General features: G+C 38.0%; 1 protein-coding gene across 1 annotated transcript in view; it reads left to right on the top strand.

The window, feature by feature from the left end:
- LOC135706541 (protein turtle homolog A-like) overlaps positions 1–22401 on the top strand; it is a 1327166-nt gene that overhangs the window by 694847 nt on the left and 609918 nt on the right. The gene's annotated exons all lie outside the window — the stretch shown is intronic.

Below are 22401 nucleotides of genomic sequence, written 5' to 3'. Positions count from 1 at the left end.
AACAATGTGATGCTGAGGCTACCTTTTCGACGAACAAATTATGGACAACATCGGTGTACAACGCGTGTTCAACAGGGTTGCTTCCGTTTTCGATTTCCACCTATCCCAACAAACGATCCGCCGAAAGTTTTCCGCATTTTTCTCTAGTTTAGACGATTGTTATGTTATGAAAGTTATGTGAATATTTTTGAGTAGGACTTTTTTTTTATTTCTGGGAAATTTTACTAAAATTGACTGTTTTCTAATTGAGTTAGTTTAAACATTATTCGAACCTTTGTTGTCTGTTGGTGCACTTTAAATATTGAAGATGTTTTGTTTTTCATTTTCCTATGATTTTTTCCCAATATTAATTGGAACTTTTTATTGTGAATATTTTTCTTGACTAAGTATTGTTTTTTTCTTTCACATTTGTCTCAGACGTCATTTCAATTGAAAACGACGTTTTCGAGTTACGATTTGCTGAAAAATATCGAATATGCCATTTTGATGTTTTTTGCGAGATTTTAAATGGACGACTTTTAGCTCAAATGTGTATGATTGACCATAACAAACAATTGTGCAAAGTGACATGCACTACAGATTCCTAAAACATTATTCACAAATTAAAACCATGGGCCCATTACAATATGTAGCCAACTAACAAAAGTTTAAACCATCCCGACTTGGTATTACTTAAATTTGTGCATCCAATGGGAACTGTTTGCGTTCTTAAATCCCCTTTTGTATACCATTGTACAAAACCAACTGTTCATAAAAGCAGATTAACCATTCATTATTCTTCGCTGTGTACGCTGGAATAAAATCTATTCATAGGATTCCTCTTAATTCGTTTCGAGTGGGTTTCACATTCAATACCATGATATGAATTTCCTTTTTCTGAAAGAAGCTTCTACCTGACGCATATTTAATAAGTTTTCAATTTGAAAAATTATAAATTTTTAAGACTTTTTCACAGTTTAACTTTACGTTACAATTATGCGCTGCTGCTGGAGCAAACCAATTTGATACCACAAGAAAAGCATTAGCGTTCATAAATACTTCAATTAGCGCCGCGCGACCACATACAGCGCATTGCTCGTTCTGAAAGCACTCGCAGCAAACCATTCTGTACACTTCCACGGGTATGGAAACCGACTCTTGAAAAAGCATATAAAGCATACTTCTGCAAATGGAGACCTAGGTAAGTCTGTAGACACCGTCATCGGTTACGCGCGTTGAGCTCACTCGTACCCATTTCTTTCGGTTCGAAGGCGCAAAACGGCGGCAGTCAGCGGTTGAACTCGCTCCTACTTTTACCCACATTCCATCGGTAGGAGCTGGAAGAAAATGTTGAAAGATGTAAGGATGGAAATAGGAGGAAGAAGAGTTTTGCTGTTTAGGAAAACTTTTCGTATCCTGACGTCGTTGCCGCAACTGTGGGTTTGGTCAGTAGCAATGGCGTACACATGCTTTTGTTTTTCAATCTTTCCTTAAAATAGTAATCCAATGGCATTTAAGATATTCCAGGTGTTATTCAAGGAGCTACATATAAGTCGGTAAAAAGTCATGGGTTGGTTTAAGCAGATATTTAATTTTTTTTTTTAAACTTGTTTTAAGGGCATCAACATATTAATTTTCAACTGTAAACAGAAATTTCAACAACTTTGCTGAAATATTTTTATTTGAAGTTAGCGGTTTGAAAAAAAAAATGGTTCCCACGATATCTCAGCACTGCATAGTCCAAATCGCCTCATTTTTAGGACACGTTAATTAGTTCCCGTGTTCATGACGAAGGCCAATTTGTGAAAAATGGATTTTAAAAAGTTTTTTTTTTGTATTAAAAAAATAAATTTCAAAATCCGGCTTTGTCATGCACACGAGATACATTTTGTGAGTCTTCGCCCCAAATTTCACCCAATTTGGTCCACCCAGGTCTGAGAAATCGTGTGACCCGAATTTCAAAGTCTATTACCTTTATGCCGACACATCTTTAGACCTCAATTATTTACAAACATCATCATTTCACCTCAACACGTGTTTACTAATACTAATACTAACATGTGTTACCTTTGTTACTACCGTAACATAGGTATTAAAATCGGATTTCACACGTCTTGCCGTCTGTGATCGATAGCCATCCACACAAGCTATCCCACCTGTATAAAATATTCCCAATCGATAGAACTCTGCTCGATCTGGCTCGACAGTTTGATTACGACATCGTAGAATCAAATTGATTATGAAAAATCAACCCGACAAGATGAAATTCGCTCATGTCTGTATGTGCGTCTGTGGACGCGTTTCATCTAGGGAAGGTTTTTTTGAGATGGCTGTGTGTCGTATTGCCCCATTTTTTTTTTTTTTTTTTTAAGGGAAGGTTTAATGTTTAGTTTGTCAGGGGAAGGCTTAATGATTTGTTTGGGCGTTATCATCGCAAGAATAAATCGTACGCATTTGTATTGTGTTAATGCCAAGAGTTTTCATACTTTACAATGTATTCCAATAAGACCAGGTCCCCTTAAATTTGTGCACGGCCGATGAGATCAACCCAAATTATAGTTCAGTTAATTCTTAATCGCAAAAAGTGTAGCGATGAGTAAATTAATCCCATGTTTTAAAACTTCAATAAACTGCTGGAAATTGAGAAAAATTTACGAAAATTTTATTCAGTCTAATAGACCGAGCAAATCCAATCGTCAGTAGATCCTACTCAAAATTGGGTTGTTTAGAAATAGGTGCTAGCTATAAACTGAGCAATTTGCATAAACATGGGCTAAGCATCTAAAGCGGACGTTACACATGTCAATATTTTGACAATTAATAGACATACTGACAATATTATTGAAAAGGTGACATTGAAGACGATGATTGATGACAAATTTTGACGAAGAGCTGATTTTAATTTTACTTTGACAATACTCAGAATGTATTGACAAAAAACCGTCAATTTCGCCATCAATATCGTCAATATGCGAATATTGACAACATTAATGGCAATACGCTAGAAGACTTTTTACCTCAATGTAATAAAAACAATATTACTTGTCTTATTTCCCAAGAAACATGGATCAGCGAACGAAAGTGTGTTTAGAGTTAATGTTTGCATTCGGGTCCAAACAGAAATGATTGCTGGACCTGTATGTATTGAAAATAGTAGTTACACACTAAATTCGTATTACCGAAGTCGGTCAATTTTACCGTGTTTTTGAACAACTGAAAAAGTTGGTAAAATTTCAAATGACCGTTACTCGAAGGAAATCAATAAAATCGTTCCGTAGTTCAAAAATTACCAAACAGCGGAGTCATGGTTTAGTGGATGTTTATAGAAACCAATTTTCACCCAACATTTTCTTATACTTGCTCATTTTAAATTAATTTTCAGGATTTTTAGAATAAATAGTGTTAAATAATGATCTATTCCTGGTCTATTCTTAAGTTTTCATATAAATTTAAAGGAATGTTGTTTGCATAATGAAGTAAGAATCAGAATTTTTGATATAACTGACCTCTCCTGTTTCGTCAGAACGATAATATTAACCTAATTTTACCCATACACATAGCCATAGGATGCAGGGGGGGGGGATCCACCCTCCCCTAAACTCAGCAACCCAAAGGCTCTGGGTCAAATGACGTTCGGTGAAATGACATTAGTTCAAATTTCCCATAGTACATTTTTTTTTCGCCCCTCCCTAGCTCGAAACCTAGCTACGTCCTTGCCCATACATGTAATGCTTAGTTTTATGATAATGATGCACTAGTTATATCATGATGAAAATACACTTATACTTTCTGGCAAATTACTATTGATGATTATTAAAGTCAACTATTGACCAGAAGACGTGCAAGAAAGATAATGTAGGTAATATGTCAAATAAACTGTATTAACGGCCACACATATAGTTAATTAATTAACATAGGATGTATCGTGAACGTGGGTTATTCTGCGTGAGCTGTAATTCCGCAGACTTGTTATCCAAATACCAAATTGGTATACCAAATGTTGTAACTGTTTGACAGGACACAGAAAATACACCGGACATCAGATAACATGACATGTACCTCCAAATTGATCGAATTTAATCAAATTGATTGTCGAGTGCGCGAAATTACTACACGTGTGGAAAACCCATGTACACGGTACGTAGTTTCCCAAATAGAAACTATCGTGCTGATGTTTTGGTAAACATTCATAAATGAAAATCATGCATATAATAATTAATTTACGTTACGTGTAGGTATGTGAAACGCTGATAGTATTTATTTTATTTTAGAGTAAACAAATTACATGATTATGCTTGTGATTTTGTACAGCCATATAAATATATATATATAAATATATAATGGTTATTGGTGACTGTAAATAGATACATTTTTTATTTAGTTTGAAATTGATTTTATTTCACACACGAATAGTTAAACAACAAGCAACACTGCATGCCTCGCTGCATGCGCGAAGGTGCTTTGTCAGTCAATCGATATAAATGATGTATGTTCTCCCTCCTCTTGGGTAGGGGAAGAATATTGACAAAGTGAAATCAAAATCAGTTTTTCAACAATACTCGACATCAATCCATCGTCATCAATATTACCTTTTCAATAATATTGTTAGTATGTCAATTTACTGTCAATATATCGACCCATGTAACGAGCGCTTTAGCGTGTTGTCATTAATGTTGTCAATATTTTGTGTTGATAATATTGTAAGGAAAATTGACAATACGATGTTTGTCAATATATTGACATGTGTATTGGCTGCTTAAAGTGAACGTTACACATGTCAATATATTCACAATAATCGTATTCAATTTCAATTTCTTCAATATTTGAAGATTGATAAAAATAATGACAGTTTACCTTTATACCATCAATATTTTCGACAATATTTCCCTAATCCGTATTATTACATATATTGATAAGTGTAACTAACGCTTTGAATTTTTGTCTATACATCACCCTCATTCTTACAATCGCTATCAGATATGGTAAATCACGAACAAAACTAATGAGACATTAGCTTGTTCAGCGGCGTCGGTGGTGTAGTGGTAAGCGTGATTTCCTCTCATCTCAGCAGGCCTGGGTTCAATCCTAGTCGGCGCCGCCGAGATGTTCTGAGGCATAACATCTCTGATCACGCCTTCCTTCGAAAGGGAAGTAGAGCCGTTGAGTTGATGGGTCCATAAGTAGGGTCCAGGTATGGGAGCTGCCTCCCTGGCGTCGGTAGCATTGGTGCTCAGCACGTAAAAAAAAATCAAGGAATAAAAGAAAATAGCTGAAACATATAAGCATGGCTGCAGGGATACTTGCCTTACCAACCAGACTAAGGCCTTGATGTCTCAACTTTAGGCGATCCATGGCCACATGTCACCAGCCTCGTAGTCTGCGAAGGGTCCGCAGGTCGCCTTCAACTTGGTCGATCCACCTTGCCCGCTACGCGCCTTTTTCTTTTTGTTCCTGTTGCATACCAGAACCATTTTCACTTACGACGTGCCAGCCCACCGTAGTCGCCCAATTTTGGCAGTGTGGACGATGGATGGCTCTCTTAGAAGCTGATGCAATTCTTGGTTCATTCGCCTCCCCACGTTCCGTCATTCATCTACTTCACCGTACTCATATAGTACGCAACACCTTCCGTTCGAAAACACGAGCCGTAGAGGACCACTCGTCTAAACAGTGTCTTGTAGATAGCCCGCTGCATGCGGCGGCGAATTTTATTCGACCTGAGCGTCCTCCGGAGTGCAATGTAGGCACGATTCCCTGCTGTAATGCGTCTTTGAATTTCTCATCTGGTATCATTTTTGACCATCACCAGTGAGCCCACATACACGAACTTGACCACCTCAATTTCATCGTCGACACCGTATCGTGGAGCGAGATTGTGCACGATGAAAAAAGAAGAGCTGCAGTATTTCTCGGTTATTCGAAAGTTTTCCACCGGTGAACCTGGTAATGGGCTGACCAATCAACCACTTCTCAACTCCATGGCACTATTGTATCCAGAGATGACAGCACAACATGTTTATAAACATTGAGGTAAAAAAAAAATATCTGGCAAAGCATGCCCTATCAACCTGCTTTTCTGCTCAAATCAAGGTTTATCAGCAATCTGAGTTCCGAAAGCCAATTTCTGTTTTCTGAAGCATCAAATCGACTTGCAGTCTTGAACAAAGTAGTTCATTATAGTTTTAAGTAAAACATATTTTAATTTCATGAATATCGGTTCATTAGGAAAAAGGTGAGAATGATTTTAGTGGGTCATAATTTTCTCCCATACTAATTTGACGAAAATCCCCGACAAAATTGAAATCGTTGGCGCGACCTCTTAACGTTGACCAATTTAGCTGATTCTTTGCACAGATGTTTGTTTTTGTTTTATGAACTAAACTAGGGGGTGGCCTATCAAAAATACATTTTTTTGCCCAGAATGGAACACCCTAATGTACATCTTGAATAAGCATGAAATCAAATGTTGTAATGTTCATGAACTAGATCCATCGAATCAAAACAAATACATCGCATGCAGTGAGTCTTCTATCTAGGAATAATATCAAAAAAGAGATTATACTTGTAACAAAAGTTCTATTCACTTGCCCGGTGGATCAATATAAGTTTTTACTAATAAACGTCTAAACGTCTAAATGAAGAAACAAATGCTCCATCATTTTTGTATGAACTAACTGGTGGTTAAATCATTTCAAAATATTAAATAAATTTTCCTATATGATATTCAGAAAACTTTCTGTTCAATCGACATTTTAAAATAAAATCTTTTCAAATTTGGTTGAGACTTGTGAAATCTGAGGTTGAGAATAATAATTTTTATTTGCAAAATTTACTAGGTAAGCTCAATTGATCTACACCAAAATAAAAAATTGCACTCTGGATTACCTCAACTTTACCTTTACTTTACTTTTAATTTACTTTTCCTTTACTTTTGCACTGCTGCTTTAACTTTACTACTCTTACTTCCCCTCTTCAGCTTCCGTTCACGCCTATGGCCGGCTTGAATTGTTGTACTAACCAGCATGTATGTATGCATAAACTTCTAGACAAGCATCTAGCATACAATTAAACTCCCCTTCGGGTGGCTGCGGCGCCGGTGACGTTGTTCCGGGGCGATGGCAAGCAGGGAAACGTCTTGTTTGTTTGTTTGAAAATTGGTTCCCAGCAGCCAGCGCTCGCTCGATACAGCTGGGAGGGGAATGGGTTGGAATGATGTTGCTCATATCCCTCTTCCGTTCCCTTCTTTCCCCATTTGCTCCGGCAATTGAAGGTATGCTGCATATATTTGCTGCTGAGTTCCATCACCGAGCACATGAGTAGGTACGAGTACCGCACGGGGTAGTAGAATGTGTAAGAAAATTTGGCATACTTTTCACACAAACCGAAAATGAAAGTTGGTTTACTTATGCCGGGTTTTTGATCGCAGCCGGAATTAGCATAAAATACTGCAAGAGTGAGGATTACACCGGGAGGGTTAGAGTGGGCTCGGGAATGGAAATGGAAATGAGAAGGAGACATTTTTGGGAAATATTTGCAAATTTGATTTGGAGAAATATGCACACAAAATGCTTGGGATTATTGTGTCTCCGGTTGGGAAATTGTTGATTTAGGTGTGATTTATTTTAATCTAGTTAAGTGTTGAGAAGAAACAACCGTAATTTGGGTATGATATTTATATTTTTGATGTGTTATGAGAATGTGATTTCATACATTCATTCGAATGGAAATAGAAAATGCGGAATTAAATTTGCTACACAGTTACAACATATTTACTTGGCTAAAGTGAAATCAAAACATTGATTAATATTCAATATATCGGTACTAAATTGTTGTTGATTTAACAAGAAAAATGCTTTCATATTATCCATCCTCATCGATACTACGACTCGTTGGAAGAAAAATATATCAACACTGTCTATTCGTACTTTCATAAATTTGAACGCCAATATTTGAAATTTTATTAAAGGAGGAATAGCTTTTACATAGGCCTATGGATCTTAAGATTAGGCACATCGTAAATTTTGATTGTAAATTTTTCTTATAAAAATGCGTCATCTGGAAAACACAAATGGATATTATTGGTGGTCGGTAAATTGTCCAAAAAATGCTTTCCTTTTAAATGTTTGTCTGCGCCTAATATGTGAGACACTTAGGCCGACATAAAGATATGCGGTATAAGACGGAATGGTACGGAATTTCAGGAAACTATTGAGTTTTGGCAAAACAGCAGAATTATGGAAGTTCAACATGCAGGAAATTGTTTTGCGGTCGAGATATCTCAGTTTCTGATCGTAATCGCCGAAGATTAAAAATTACGTTTAGTTTCATTTCGTTTCGTAACGTTTAGACAAAAATTGGTGAGACCTAAATTAATGAGTACGGAAAATTTTGAAGAAAATTATGCAAACATTTGATTTCATAGGTTCTTATAGAAGCACACGTTAACGTTTAGTTTGTTTTTTTGTCACAACATAAATGCAACAGATCTTTGTGCTGGGATTTGAGCAGACAATTTCAATTGGACGCAGTTAAGAAACAAAGAGGCGGTTGAAACCTTGGGTGCTACAGGTATCGATAAGCGCTCGATTTCATTTGTCATCCTTCTTGCAAAATGCGAATGAAACGATGCAAGGTCATCTCAAACACTACATACTTTCCACATGGTATTGTTCTTTCAGAGATTTATTTCTGTTTTACGGATTAAATCCAAGAAAAACCTACCGCAGCTAAACATTTATCAAAGCTTCATAAAATCGCCAGTAAATGTACTTCTAATTTTTCAATCCACACCATGTTTTTTCAAGTATTTAGCTCTTTTATTTACTGTTATTGGAACTTTAACTATTGTAGCCATAGGACGGAACATTTCCTTAAGATCCGCATGGAACTTCAACATAAACTGGGAAGCTTGTTGTAAAATGATGCTGCTTCCCTCTGGACTTCAAAATTCGCGCGGTTGTATGAAAAATGAAGCGAGATGAAATAAAAGTTTGATGCAATTGGTTCCTAAAAAAAAAAAAAAAAGTTCAAAGGAAAAAAAATAGTACATACATGTAGGTAAGTAGGACGGATTAAAAATTAAAAATATAAGTTAGATTAAATAATATACATATGCAGTTAATTATCGATGATGATATGCAAATTAATAATAATAGTAATTTTGTATGTCCACATAAAGTGTTGCAGAAAACATCCCACGTTTTTTTATGAGGCTTATAGATGTTTTCTTCATACTTCCTAGAACATTTTCCAAAAAAGTTTTATTCTGCTTTCATTTTAAAATGTTATATAAACGTGCATCTTACTGTTTAAATTCCATTATAAAACTTGTCATATACAAAATAAATCTTAGATGAATTTATAAAGTTCTTGAAGAGATTCTTTACTATCCAGATTGGCGTGGACATTGACGGTGCCATTGAGCTGGACTGTCTCTTCACGCAGTGAGTGACAGTTTCTTATGAGGTTTTTAGAGGTTTGTTATAAAGAAAGTTGAAAACACTTATTTACGACATCTAATAAATTAATACAACTGAAAAGGAGCAGTTTGGCTTATAAGGAGTTGAAAATACTTTTAAATAACACTCTGGCAATTGAATGTACGCTTTGCTGCTTACAAAACGTTTTTATGACGGAATCGAAAGCGTGTTGCATGAGAATATAATTTTCATTTTTTTTTCCTTTGGTTTGTTTTTTCCGTCGATCTTGTTTTCCGTGCTGAGCACCAATGCTACCGACGTGCCAGGAAGGCAGCTCCCACACCTGGACCCTACCTATCGACCCATAAAATCATGAACCGGGGACCAACGGCTTTACTTCCCATCCGAAGGAAGGCGTGATCAGAGATGTTATGCCTCAGAACATCCCGGCGGCGCCGACTGGTATTGAACCCAGGCCTGCTGGGGTGAGAGGTAATCACGCTTACCACTACACCACCAGCGCCGTTGAATATAATTTTCATGCCATTGGCAAAAACATGATAGATACTTATAATAAAACATTTATCAAGCGAAGTTGGTCTAGTTAGGAAGTAATAAGACTACCAGCCAATGACCCCTGAGTTTGAATCCCATGCTCATTTGTTTTTAATGTTTTGCCGCTGGTTTTTATGATGTTACCAATACATGTTATAAGACCAGTATTTAGTTTTGAAAGCACCGCGTCTTGCGCTTTTTAGGTTGTATAAATGTATTAATGTTCAATTTACTTTGATGCATTTTCGAAAAATTCAAATGCAGTTTTTTCGACGCATCTTTTCAGATTGTTAAATTGTGTAAAATAGCAAAAAGAATAGAATGACGCGAGCTTTTTGCAATCTGAAATGATGCGTCGAAAAAACCTGCATTTGAATTTTTCGAAAATGCATCAAAGTAAATTGAACCTTAAATGATGTATATTCAAGTATTATTGGTTCTTTAAGTAAGTAATTGAAAAGTTTTTTCAACTTCCTTATGACAAGCCGTTGCTTGGGTTATAAATAATGTACGTATGGTTAAGGTAATAGTTATGAGCTCAAGGGTGCTCAAAATACATTGAATTTGAAACCTCATTAGAATTATTTTAATAGAATTGACTACCCTTCATCCCGTTCCTCATTCTACAGCTGGTATATTTTCATTTGACTGATCGATGTCCTACTCAGGGTTGGAAATTGATCATCCTGGAAAATTCTCGTCAAACAACAATTTCTTGACAGCGGTGGTGTAGTGGTAAGCGTGATTACCTCTTACCCCAGCAGGCCTGAGTTCAATCCCAGTAGGCGCCGTCGAGGTGTTCTGAGGCATAACATCTCTAATCACGCCTTTCTTCGGAAGGGAAGTAAAGCCGTTGGTCCCCGGTTCATGATTTTATGGGTCGATAGGTAGGGTCCAAGTGGTTTTGGTAGCATTGGTGCTCAGTACGGAAAACAAAATCAAGGGAAAAAAAAACAAAAAACAACAATTTCTTGTCGCACGGCAAGATCACCACGACAAAATCAAGAATCCATCCAGTCGCGACTCTCTACACTAGTCCTTTGTCCCTGTGACAAAGTACTACAGGTCACACTCTCGGTTCCAAGCTCAACACAACTTTATACCCCAAAGAAAACTTCTTCGTTTATTTCCGAATGTATGGGTTCTGTCTATTTTCTTTCGTCAACCAACCAAATTTAAAATGTCATTTATAAAGGAGCATCACGACCCGAATCGATGCATTCTAATACGGACGTCAGATTTCACAAAAGGTCTGAAATAATGTCAAATAGCCTTCAATATGGGTATTTCCGGCATCGGAATGACGTCTAGAATTGGTAAATCGATGTCCAGTGCCAGCTCGAAATCCAAAATGGCGGCTTCCGGTGTCAGAAAAAGTGAGAAATACTGTCAAATACCCTTCAATATGGGTATTTCCGGAATCAAGGTGATCTATATAGATCGGAAATCATTTTCCGACGCCATTTTTAAATTGAAGATGGTGGCTTCCGGTTTCAGAAAAAGTGGGAAATACTGTCAAATACACTTCAATATTTATACTTTCGGAATCAATATGACGTCTAAAGACCCTAACTCGATGTCCAACGCCATCTTAAAATCCAATATGGCGGCTTCCGATACGGTCAAATACCCTTCAATATAAGTGTTTTCAGAATCGGAGTGCCGTATATAGACCGAAAATTTATATGCTATGCCATTTTTAAAACTAGCGGCGCCGGTGGTGTAGTGGTAAGCGTGATTACCTCTCACCCCAGCAGGCCTGGGTTCAATCCCAGTCGGCGCCGCCGGAATGTTCTGAGGCATAACATCTCTGATCACACCGTCCTTCGGAAGGGAAGTAAAGCTGTTGGTATCCGGTTCATGAGTTGATGGGTCGATAGGTAGAGTCCTGGTGTGAGAGCTGCCTCCCTGGCGTCGGTAGCATTGGTGCTCAGCACGGAAAACAAGATCGACGGAAAACAAAATCAAAGATAATTTTTTTAGAACCAATATGGGTATTTTCGGAGTCGGGGTGAAAGCTAAGGACCAGCAATTGCTGTCCGATGTCATATTGAATTCCATGATGGTGGCTTCCGGTTACAGATAAACTGGAAAGTACTGCCAAATACCCCCACAATATGGATTTCAAAACTGGCCTCGGATCAATACCTATATTGTAGGGCATTTTAGTTTTTCAGAATTTGAGAGCCGCCATATTGTATTACAAAATGGCATCGGACATTGATTTTCAGCATCTACATATCGTCGGTATTTAACAGTTTTTCTGAAGTCAATGGCTGCCATCTTGTATTCAAAAATGACATCAGACATCGATTTTCGAAGTGTACGCGTCGTTCCTGTTCCGAAAATACCCATATTGTAGGATATTTGACATGTTATCTGAAAACAATTACTGGCATCTTGAAGTCCAAAATGGCGTCGGACATCGATTTTTGGCATCTTCTAGTCGTCTTCGTTCCAAAAATAGCCATCACAAGAAAACAGTCTTCATGGTACAACATGTGTGTAATGTACACGAATGTTTGCCACTCATTTGTTCTCCGCTTTCTATGTTCGAATATGTGCAAGCCAAACTCATGCGCTCAAGTTGTACTCATATGGAAGACGGCTTGCATAAAGGACAGACGTATTAGTTCCCGATTTCACATCGACGCTGCGTCAGTCCGTCAATTTTGATCAGATTCAAATTTGACGCTGACGCTGACGCAGTATTGTGGGTCCCGCTTAATTCGTGCCGGACAACGTCACGCAACAGATCTTTCGTGATCAAACGAGCGAAAGAGAAGAATTCGACAGTGAGCATGCATAAGGGCGTAAACGCGATGATCGGTTCTCTTCTTGGCTCAATGTTTCGTCGAGAGACAGCACAGAAGTTTGTTGCATCGTGCTGTCAGATGAGCGTTGACTTTTTGTTGTTATCTTTGTTACATAGTTTATCGTCATGAGGTTGACATTTCCGAAGGCTGGTTAAAGTGGTAAATCAATGAAATGAGGTCGATTTTTGATGATCGATTATGGGATCAATTCAAAACATTCACAATTTACATTTTGTATCAAAATATGATTTTTCATAATATTGTTGTAGTATGGGAAATGACGGCTTCGGCATGCCAGACTATTTTCAGCAACCCAAATTGAAACACTATTTTCACTGGATTTTCTAACTAAAACACTTCGCTGAATGCATGCAAACGATTCTTTATACTTTCTGCTTCAATTTGACTATATTTTTACCATTGAGAAAAAGCAATCTAGCAAGGTTTTCTTGAAATGAAACACACGCACTACAAATTGTAGCTGATTTCGAGTTGCCGATAATAGAACAGCAGATTTACATGCAGTTCAAATGGAACGGTTGCCGAAGAAAAACTGGTTGCCGACAATACTCGCTCTCACTAGAGAAGATTGGAGCTTTGTAAAAGCGTTTCAAAACAGTTTTTGACAATTCTTTCGACTGAAATTGTTAGAGCAGCTGGCAGTAAAAGATTGTAAACAAACCATTACTGCATATGTGTGCGTTCCTTAGAGAAAAAGGCTATAGAAAGAAGGTTGCTGCTTAGGTTGCCGAGAATACGTAAATTCCCCTACCTATTATCTTTTTTTTTTAATTAACTAACAATGTTTTTTTTTTTGTCCTTTCTTTGCAGGTATAAACACATACTGATAAATCATGGATGAGAATTTTTCGCTAGGAACGTGAGTCAATTCTGTACAATTGAGAAAGTCTAATAGTTTCAACATTTGGACCCGTTTCCCCTTTTTATGAACACCATTTGTTATTTGAAAATAACTATATGCGTCCGGTATTGAACGAGTAACTAGTTAGATCCATAGTTAAAAGCAACATAAATAACAGATTTAAAATATCCGCAAAGAAATTCAAAAATATCATGGTGATAAAACGAGTCATAGCTGATTAGTAACAGCAAGAGTTTGGTGTCGTTGGATTCTGTAACAATTTGTTGTTTTCCGATACAGTAGGTGGTAGGCCAGCCATTTTAGGTGTAGCTTCTGTAGATAAGCATTTCTCATTCAGTCACTGGATGCCAGTCAGACGTTGTTTGAGCCGCACCTCCATGTTGGATGTCTGTCAGCTTAGTTGGAATTGTTGTCGTGTATGTTGTCGTGCTATTGTTGAATTTAAGCAAAGTTAAAACTGGCAATTACAAAACCTGGGGGTGCGACACATCTATGTCTCAATTTTAGATGGTCGATATATCTCACGCTAGTGAATCAATCTACAAGAAATATTTTTTCATCGCCTGCATCTTTTTTTTTTTTTTTTTATACAGGGGGAATGCTCCCAGACACCTGAGAAGATAACTCAGGGTGTGGGGATGGGAGAAGTAGCGCTCCTGACCCACTAAACCTTCCCCTGTGCTCTTTGGCCTTTGCCCTCCCCGGAACCGCCCGAAAGCATTACATGATGGGAGGGGCCGGTTGCGCTATGGCGCATCTCACTAGTGGTGTGTCACACGTGACTGTCGCTACTGCACAGTGAGCAGCTGTGCAGTGCCTTCCTCTTATCGTTCGCTGTTAATTGTTCGCTTGAGTTCTAGAGCAGACGTGATAGCAAGCCAACTGTCCACGGCGGGACAGGACAGATGTGACTGCGTACCAGCTGCGTGTGCTGCGACTTGGTCAGAGTCGTCTACACTCTAAGAACCCGGTGTCACTCCTGCCTTTGCACAACGAGGGCTTACCGACCTCCTGGGACGAGCTGGATGGGGCTCCAGCGTCCTTACTCTGCTGTAGTTCGTTTAGCCGCAATATCTCTCCCTTGGGTTCGATAATTAACGTTTCCAGGGCACACCACGAGGAGGCGAACTACTGCATGCCCCAATCGCTTGCATCAAAATCCATCTACTAGTATCGCGTCTTCACCTTTTTGCAGAAAATCATCAAAATGTTAATCAATTCTCTTTCAATCTACAAAGCATGTATCTTAGATAGAGTCACCTCCCTCGTACAAAACTGGTGATGCACTAAAAAATATTCCATGCGACGTAACAGACAGAAAAACGTATTTACCACTGCACTATGGGGATTCAGGTGGCCAATAAGAAGAAGACCGACTTCTCTCGATTCGGACTCTGTAATCTGCTTTCGAAAGAAGACTATTTGATGCATAAAATCCCACAAAAAGAATTTTCAAAACCGACTCTATTACTGCAGTACAGGTAATAGAATTGGTCACCTGCCATTTTTTGTGAAAAGCAGTCATATTTTTGAAACTTAATTGCTCTAAACTGAAACAACATAGTGCTTAGAAATAAGATGTAGCTGAAAGCTTAAATCTTTATCTTTCAAATGGTATATTTTTTTTTATAAAAAAAATAGAAAAAGACTGCAATATAGACCAACAAAAAAAAATTTTTTTTCACCTTAAATGTTCAATACAAAAAAAGTTTGTAATAGTTTACAGTCGGGACAACATCCACGATTATCTTTAGAGTACCTAGAATGACTTGCAAAAAAAAAAAATTGCTGCGCAAATGAAATTATGACTAAATTGAATATATTTGACTTAACAATTATAATTTGTGATAACTCAAATATTCGGCAGCTTTAACTCGGGCAAACATAAGGTCTGTTCCCGTACCTTATTTTTCTGCTGTTGCTGTAAGATACTGTAAAATAGCATGGGGAAACCAAGATTAGTAAGTCCAAAATGTGCAAAATGCATGTTTTTAACTTACTTTATTTGGTTTTACCAGATTCTTATTTTACTGCAACATACAGCGGAAGCGTTAAAGCATGTGCGGGAACAAACCTATTATTTACTGAAATTTACGTCCAAGTTGAAAAACAATGATGTTGTACCAGCGCTTTCCCGGCGCATGTTAGTAATTTAGCTTCCTGTACCAAAAACGAGATAGGTAAAATCTATATTATTATGTTCGAAAAACAGAATTGGTATTATGATTCATATAGTGAAATATTATTCCACACGTCCTAGGTATCGATAGAAATTCACCGTACGTACCTACATGCATCTAAAGCATGAAGTGACTCATATGAAGCATGTTAGTGTGAGAAGTGATTATTCAAAGATAATATGGAGAACCGAAAAAATATTAGTATTTTGAGAGCCCCAGGGCAGCAAACTCAAAAAATTGAAAAGGCATTTGAGAACATCTGCGAAAACTTCCGAGTAAATAAAAACAAACAACTGCAGCTGAAACAAAAATTAAATAATCTTGGCTAAAACTTCCGACATCTATCGGAAAAGGCTAACAGACACAATGAGCGTTTTGAGTTTCTTAACCTTGACGCGCAGTTTAACATGGAAATATTCGTGGAAATAGAACCAGAACCTTCAACTTCATCAAGACCCCAAACAACACACATGTTCTATAACAGTTTATATAACCTTTGTATGACTCGTTTTGGTTGTATAGAAGCTCACTCAACATGATTCTATGAGTTTGTGTTACTTGGGACGTGGACGGCCATCAAAACAATTCGATGTATCAAGCGAGCGTAGTAAACGGCGGAAAATAAGTGAATTCGATAGAAAAAGCGCTTTTGGTAGCAAGAAGAACTGCGTACAATCGTCGTGAAACCAGTCACAATAGTCGAATTGAACTTTAAAAGATTCTCGAGAAATGATGTCAGCTGAAGAAGCATTTGAGTATTTTCTAGATTGTGACATGACCAATAGACTGATGCAAAATTTGAAATTTTCGCTCCACAGTGCTCAAACGGTTCCAAATTGGGCCCTGATTAGCCTCCCAAAAATTGAACTCATTTAATGAGAAACTGACATGGCACAAACCATTTGAAGTTTGTATAAAAATTACTATGGGAAAACAAAACTTTTTGTTCCTTGTCTTGTAGCCTTTTTACATATTGTACTGTTAAAAAATTCTATTGCTATTCTTATGGGAATTTTTATCAGCTACAACTTTGCAGAAAATCGTTTTTCAGCCAAACGTCAAATTAAATAGTTATTAATTGTTTAAGAGATTGATAATCCTATGGTAAGATTAAGCAACTGTATTGTGGGCAACACTGTATTCTGCAGCGTGACATAGTAGCCATGATTTTTGTCCTCTATTCTACGCGTCATAAACACCAATGTTGCCTGCTGAGCAGTTGATTGTGCATAATCATAAGATATCCGTGACTTGAATCATTAATAATTTTTGTTCCTTACATTTGATCGAAAAGTGGTTTTGAACAAAGTTGTACCTGAGAAAATTCTCAACAAGCTCAGCTATCATTTTCTAAAGTAGAGTGAACCGGTGAATTTTGAGATAGATATGAACCGAAATTATGGTTTCATCATAGTAATTCCCATATAAACTTCAAATGGTTTGTGCCAAGTCAGTTTCTCATTAAATGAGTTTAAATTTTCGAAGGCTAATCAGGGCCCAATTTGGAACTGTTTGAGCACTGTGGAGCGAAAATTTCAAATTTTGCATCAGTCTAATAACCAAATATATGTACGAACAGACATATAAAAAAAAATCCCGCTAGGTTTCATACCTATAAAGTGATACAAACTTTGAAAACGATCTGCTCTCCTCCGGTAGAGTGCATTGAAGAAACGTCAACAAAAATACAAGTGAGTAATAATGTGTGGATCGTGGTCTTTCGTCCCCCCCCCTCCCTAAATTAACTCCGTGGTTTCTGCATCGCATAGATGCATATTGCGTTAAACATCATTAGTAGGGACCTGATGGCATGTCAAATATGTCGAAAATTTACGAGTCAAACCACATTGATTCAAGAGGACATCTAGATCTCGACTTGAGGACATTTCGTAGACCTTCAGATATTACATGACTTCAAAAACATCTGGAAGCTAACAATTCATGCTCATACTATCATAAATCAAGCCAAAAATGCATAAAAATCACGAACATATTTTTGTCCACCTTCTTGTATGGAGATTCCCCACTGTGCACTGGGGGGACGTGCTGTCAAATCAGCCTACTGATCATTCTTGCATGAAATTCGTTCCAAACATAAACAAACCCTCAGTGTTCACTCGGCTGTCGACAGAAGCAGACCACTCTCAATGTGTGTCACGCGATCGTCTATTTACTTGGCAGCAACCATTGTGTGGTCCTCCTCATTGTTCTTCATCAGCAGTTCTTTCAGTCGATGCGTCGTCGATTTTGGAAAGCAACCGTTTCGTGATGAGTGTGTGAGTGCTGACCACGTTTTGCGTCCATTGTTGCAATGGAAGCGCTCCGACCCTCGTTGGCAAATCTGCCATACAATGAAACCACTCCCGGTCTGGTGGAGGAGGCTTATTGGATATCGGAAGATAAAATGTTGATTGTGTTGTACCTTTTGACTATAGTTTTACGATGATTGTATAGTGAACAAAAATCCTCTGCTCTGTGAAGTTAATTCAGTTGAGCCTTATCAAATAAATTAATAAACAAAAAAAAATAAACAAACCCTGCAGGTTTCTTATGACTTGTTTACGTTTGGAACCAGTTATGCGAGGTAGGCGACGATTGTTCGTATTTGACAGCCACCTCCCCCCCCCCCTCCCCTTGCTTTACCATGTTCACATTATTTCCATCTACTGGTCGATCGTCACTTATGGGGTGTTCACACTAATGCTATTTAACTACCACTAATGAGCCAGTTGCTAGCAAAAAAGCTCACCAGCATAATATAAATAGGGCATCAACGTCTACCAGCATGAGATTTCAGGAGCAGCTGAAAATTGTGCTAGTAGGCTAGTACCAAATAAATCATATCAAGAAGACTGGCAACTTTGGCAGAATCCAAGCGACAGATAAAATAGCGCTGCTCTTGAGTGAAGGTGGAAGCAACGCATAGAAAAATGAGCAAATACACAAACATTTATTCTGAGAATGTAATCTTTGCTAAATTCGTTCGAAGCATTTACCATTGAGCGGCAGATGACGCGATTGTACCTGTCTCATAGCGTTCGTAAGAGAAAATGGAAGAGTTGCTAGTCTTCTTGATTTGTTGTCTTTGCTAATACACTAGCGGTAGCAAATCCGCACAGATGTAAATACTCTATTAATTTCCGAAATGGTCTGGAAGCACGCGCGCAGCTCGAAATAAGGTTGTGCCACAGACAAGCAGACATAACACTCGCAAGTTGTTCATCGAACAAGCATTTAACGGTCAATTTAAAAGTATCTTAGTTAGTAGTACCACCACCCGTGGCGCGCATAGTCAATTACCTTGCGTTTGACGTTTACACACTACTGCCATCTGTTCAACGTACTGCCCACCACATTGCACTCAATAGATAGCGGTAATGTTCTAGCGATGATGATTTACAGTGAGAAATATCCAATGTGTTATGTCTGTTTGTCTGTGGTTGTGGTGTATGCTATTAGTCTCCTGCACTCGATTTGTTCGAGAGCACGAAAACATTTTGACATACGTGCGACACGATTAACAACAGTTCCAATATCAATGTTAGAACAAACAGCATTTTGGATGTTAGTTCCGTAGTATGGAACAATACTATTCTTCACGCAAGCTTAAAAAAATTCTTAAAATTTATTTATTTTTGCCGTGTACTCGAGCAGGAACCGATAGCTAATCGATAACAAATGAATATCTTAATGTGGTATGATACCAGATTTCGGTATGCTTGTGGTATAAAACCTTGTTTTGATATTAATTAGTTATCGAAATATTTTGTAAAATATCAATTGAATACCAAAATAACCAAATGTGATCTTTCAGTTTTTAAACAATAACACCTAAAATAGTTAGATTAAAAGGTAGAAGGTATTAGAAGATATGCCTCTAGAAGACCTTCAAAATAACTAACTATGGTATTAGCGTTAGCGTTGTTATGATATACTTCGTAGATTGGATACTAACGACAGTCACGTCTCTTCTGAAATTCTCAGTTAGACTACTTTCAGGAATAATGCTGGGGAGTAAACATTGGTTCCAATCTAAACAAGAGTAACAGAAGCATGACTGTCGCTATTCCCGGCCACGCCCATTTTTACCATAACTAGGGATAGGGAAGGAAATGTTGATGTAGTACTTACTTAACGAGAGGCCACCGACTTAGCGACACCCTCATAAGTGCTACGGAGTTGGAGGGTTGGGTAGGGTATTCGGTTAGGATTCACCTCAAGTTGGCGATGCAACCAAAATATGTATTGTTTATTTGTTGTTTATTTAATCTCTCGATAGCTGGCTATCGAAAGAACATATTAATTTTGTTTAGTGATAATGAATTTTAAGAGTCATGACGGAGAGCTTGGGATTAAACCCATGATTTTCTACTCAGTAAGCAAAAACGATCCCTCCAGGGTCATCGAGCATCTCAGAACCATAACGCTTCGCGACAATACAGGGCTACGTTTTCGCTTGATATGCAAATAGTTTTCGAGGTTAATGTTCAATATCAAATATACAAATGATGGTGGCGATTTATTGTGCTGTGGAAGAGCTTGGGGTTAAATCCATGATTTTCTGCTCAGTAAGCAAAATCGATCCCTCCAGGGTAATCGAGCATCTCATAATCCACAGCGCTTCGCGTCAAAGTACGAATATATGGATGAACTATCTATTTTTGAATAACTATTATTTACGATGATTACACGAAAGAAATAAAATATAAACTACAAACAAAACGTGACTACTAAAATCTCAAAAAGATATTTTCACAAATATATTTCACGCAACCAGGAATTTTAAAACCATTAGACGCTATAATGATACTCTGCACAGGACCTGGGACCGCGTTGTTCTGCTCAATAAGTAAGCCACTGCAACCGACGATCTTTCAATTCCGAAAACAAAAGGTTACGAAAAAATATTTAGGCCTTCATTAAATTCCACTATCACGCGACGTTCAATGTTTCGATTTGCTCTTTACGCATTGTTCAGGCCATCATAACAAGTTATGACCGACGTGACGATTGTTTAAAGTAATATGAGTATTATTGTACAAATTACAGTAGATTGTAAAACTTACCTCATTATTCTGCAGCGCCATCGGTTTTTATTTCTGGATCTGGAGTTGTTTTGGTGATATACTTACTTGCGGCATACTATTTTGGGTGCCCATATAGGCGTGTACTATGTAGGGTAGCTCATCTGCCACAAACGCTGAAAACATTATCGCGACCCCTCACACGATGATGATGGTGGCGACACGATGGCATGAAGGAAAATGGTAGCCATGCAGCAGGGTGTGCCTGTTTACGATTGTGTACTCACGGTTTTCGCGGATATTTTGGAAAGGAACCACGAAAAAAAAAAAAAAAAAAAAAAAATTCCTTTGTCCTATCTGTCAAGACGTTCAGTAGCACTCTGCGATAGTGTTTCATTCACAAGTACACCGTTCTGTTTACAAAATGGAATCACACACCAACACTACCGCGCGCGGCAAATCAGGTTCGAAAACCGCTTTTTCTTTTGCTTGATGGTTCTTCTGTCAGTTTTGCTTCCCGAAAGATTTCACACGCACACAATCGAACGGCCTTCCATCTGTGGAAAGCAGAAAATGAAAACACTTCGATTGTGTACGTACCTGACTGACCGCACCGAACTCACTCACACACTCACTGCTCACGCAAATCGATTAAAATCCCTCCGCCATGTACCCTGACTGGGTACGAGAGATTCGATTTTCCTTCAGGAGCACAATCTCCGATAACCCTATCGAAACGGAAAATCATTCGGTCCAATCGAAAGAGCAGATCCGTGCCTTGATTTTCGCTCAGATTATTCTCCGTCAAATTTCTTCTTCTAACGTAGCGATCGCCAGCTCAGGTTCGATGCAAGCAGCAGCAGCCATTCATGCCGTTCGTTATGAACAAACGACGACCAGACAGCAGACCCAAGAATGGACACTTTTTCAAAGCACTTTTTCCACTGCTATTACGTCGTGACCGGACCGAAAAATATCACCAATCGATTCAGCATGACCGTAACTTTACACTTTCAACACTTTTAACAAAATTCTCGCCGTTTTTCAGCGTAAAAATTGCACTTCATTTCACTGCCTTCGAGAGAGCCCTTTTATGGCTTATGGCTATAGCTATCATGGGCCGTAATCAAAATAACTAACTATGGTATTCTAGCATCTAAAAAAAGCGTCTTTTATCCGTTTGTTATTGTAATAACTAAATTATTTATAAGTTTTGAGTTATTTTTGGTATTTTACCTCTTATGTCAGCCTCACTAATATCTTATTTAGGTTGCCAGTTATGCTATTTTTATACCTGAATTTGGTATTAATAAGTTATTTTATCCTGCTCGGGTATGCAACATGTATGTGTTTACTCGTCTGTGATCTGTGTGATTCCCAATCCCTGGCTATGGTTACCGCGCCAACTGTGTCAATGTTTCAGCTGCTAGTTATTTGTTTCATATGAATCGAAGAGGCGTGAGGTAGGAATTTGTAAGGCTGAGGGATGGAGTTACACACTTAAAAAATCCGTGTAAATTTACCCGAGTAGCACACTTTCGTCAC

This window comes from Ochlerotatus camptorhynchus, unplaced genomic scaffold, assembly GCF_037179485.1.
Source record: "Ochlerotatus camptorhynchus isolate MF236.1 unplaced genomic scaffold, CSIRO-AGI_Acam_v1.1 ptg000284l, whole genome shotgun sequence".
NCBI lineage: Eukaryota > Metazoa > Arthropoda > Insecta > Diptera > Culicidae > Ochlerotatus > Ochlerotatus camptorhynchus.
This window is presented reverse-complemented; position numbering and strand designations above follow the sequence as displayed.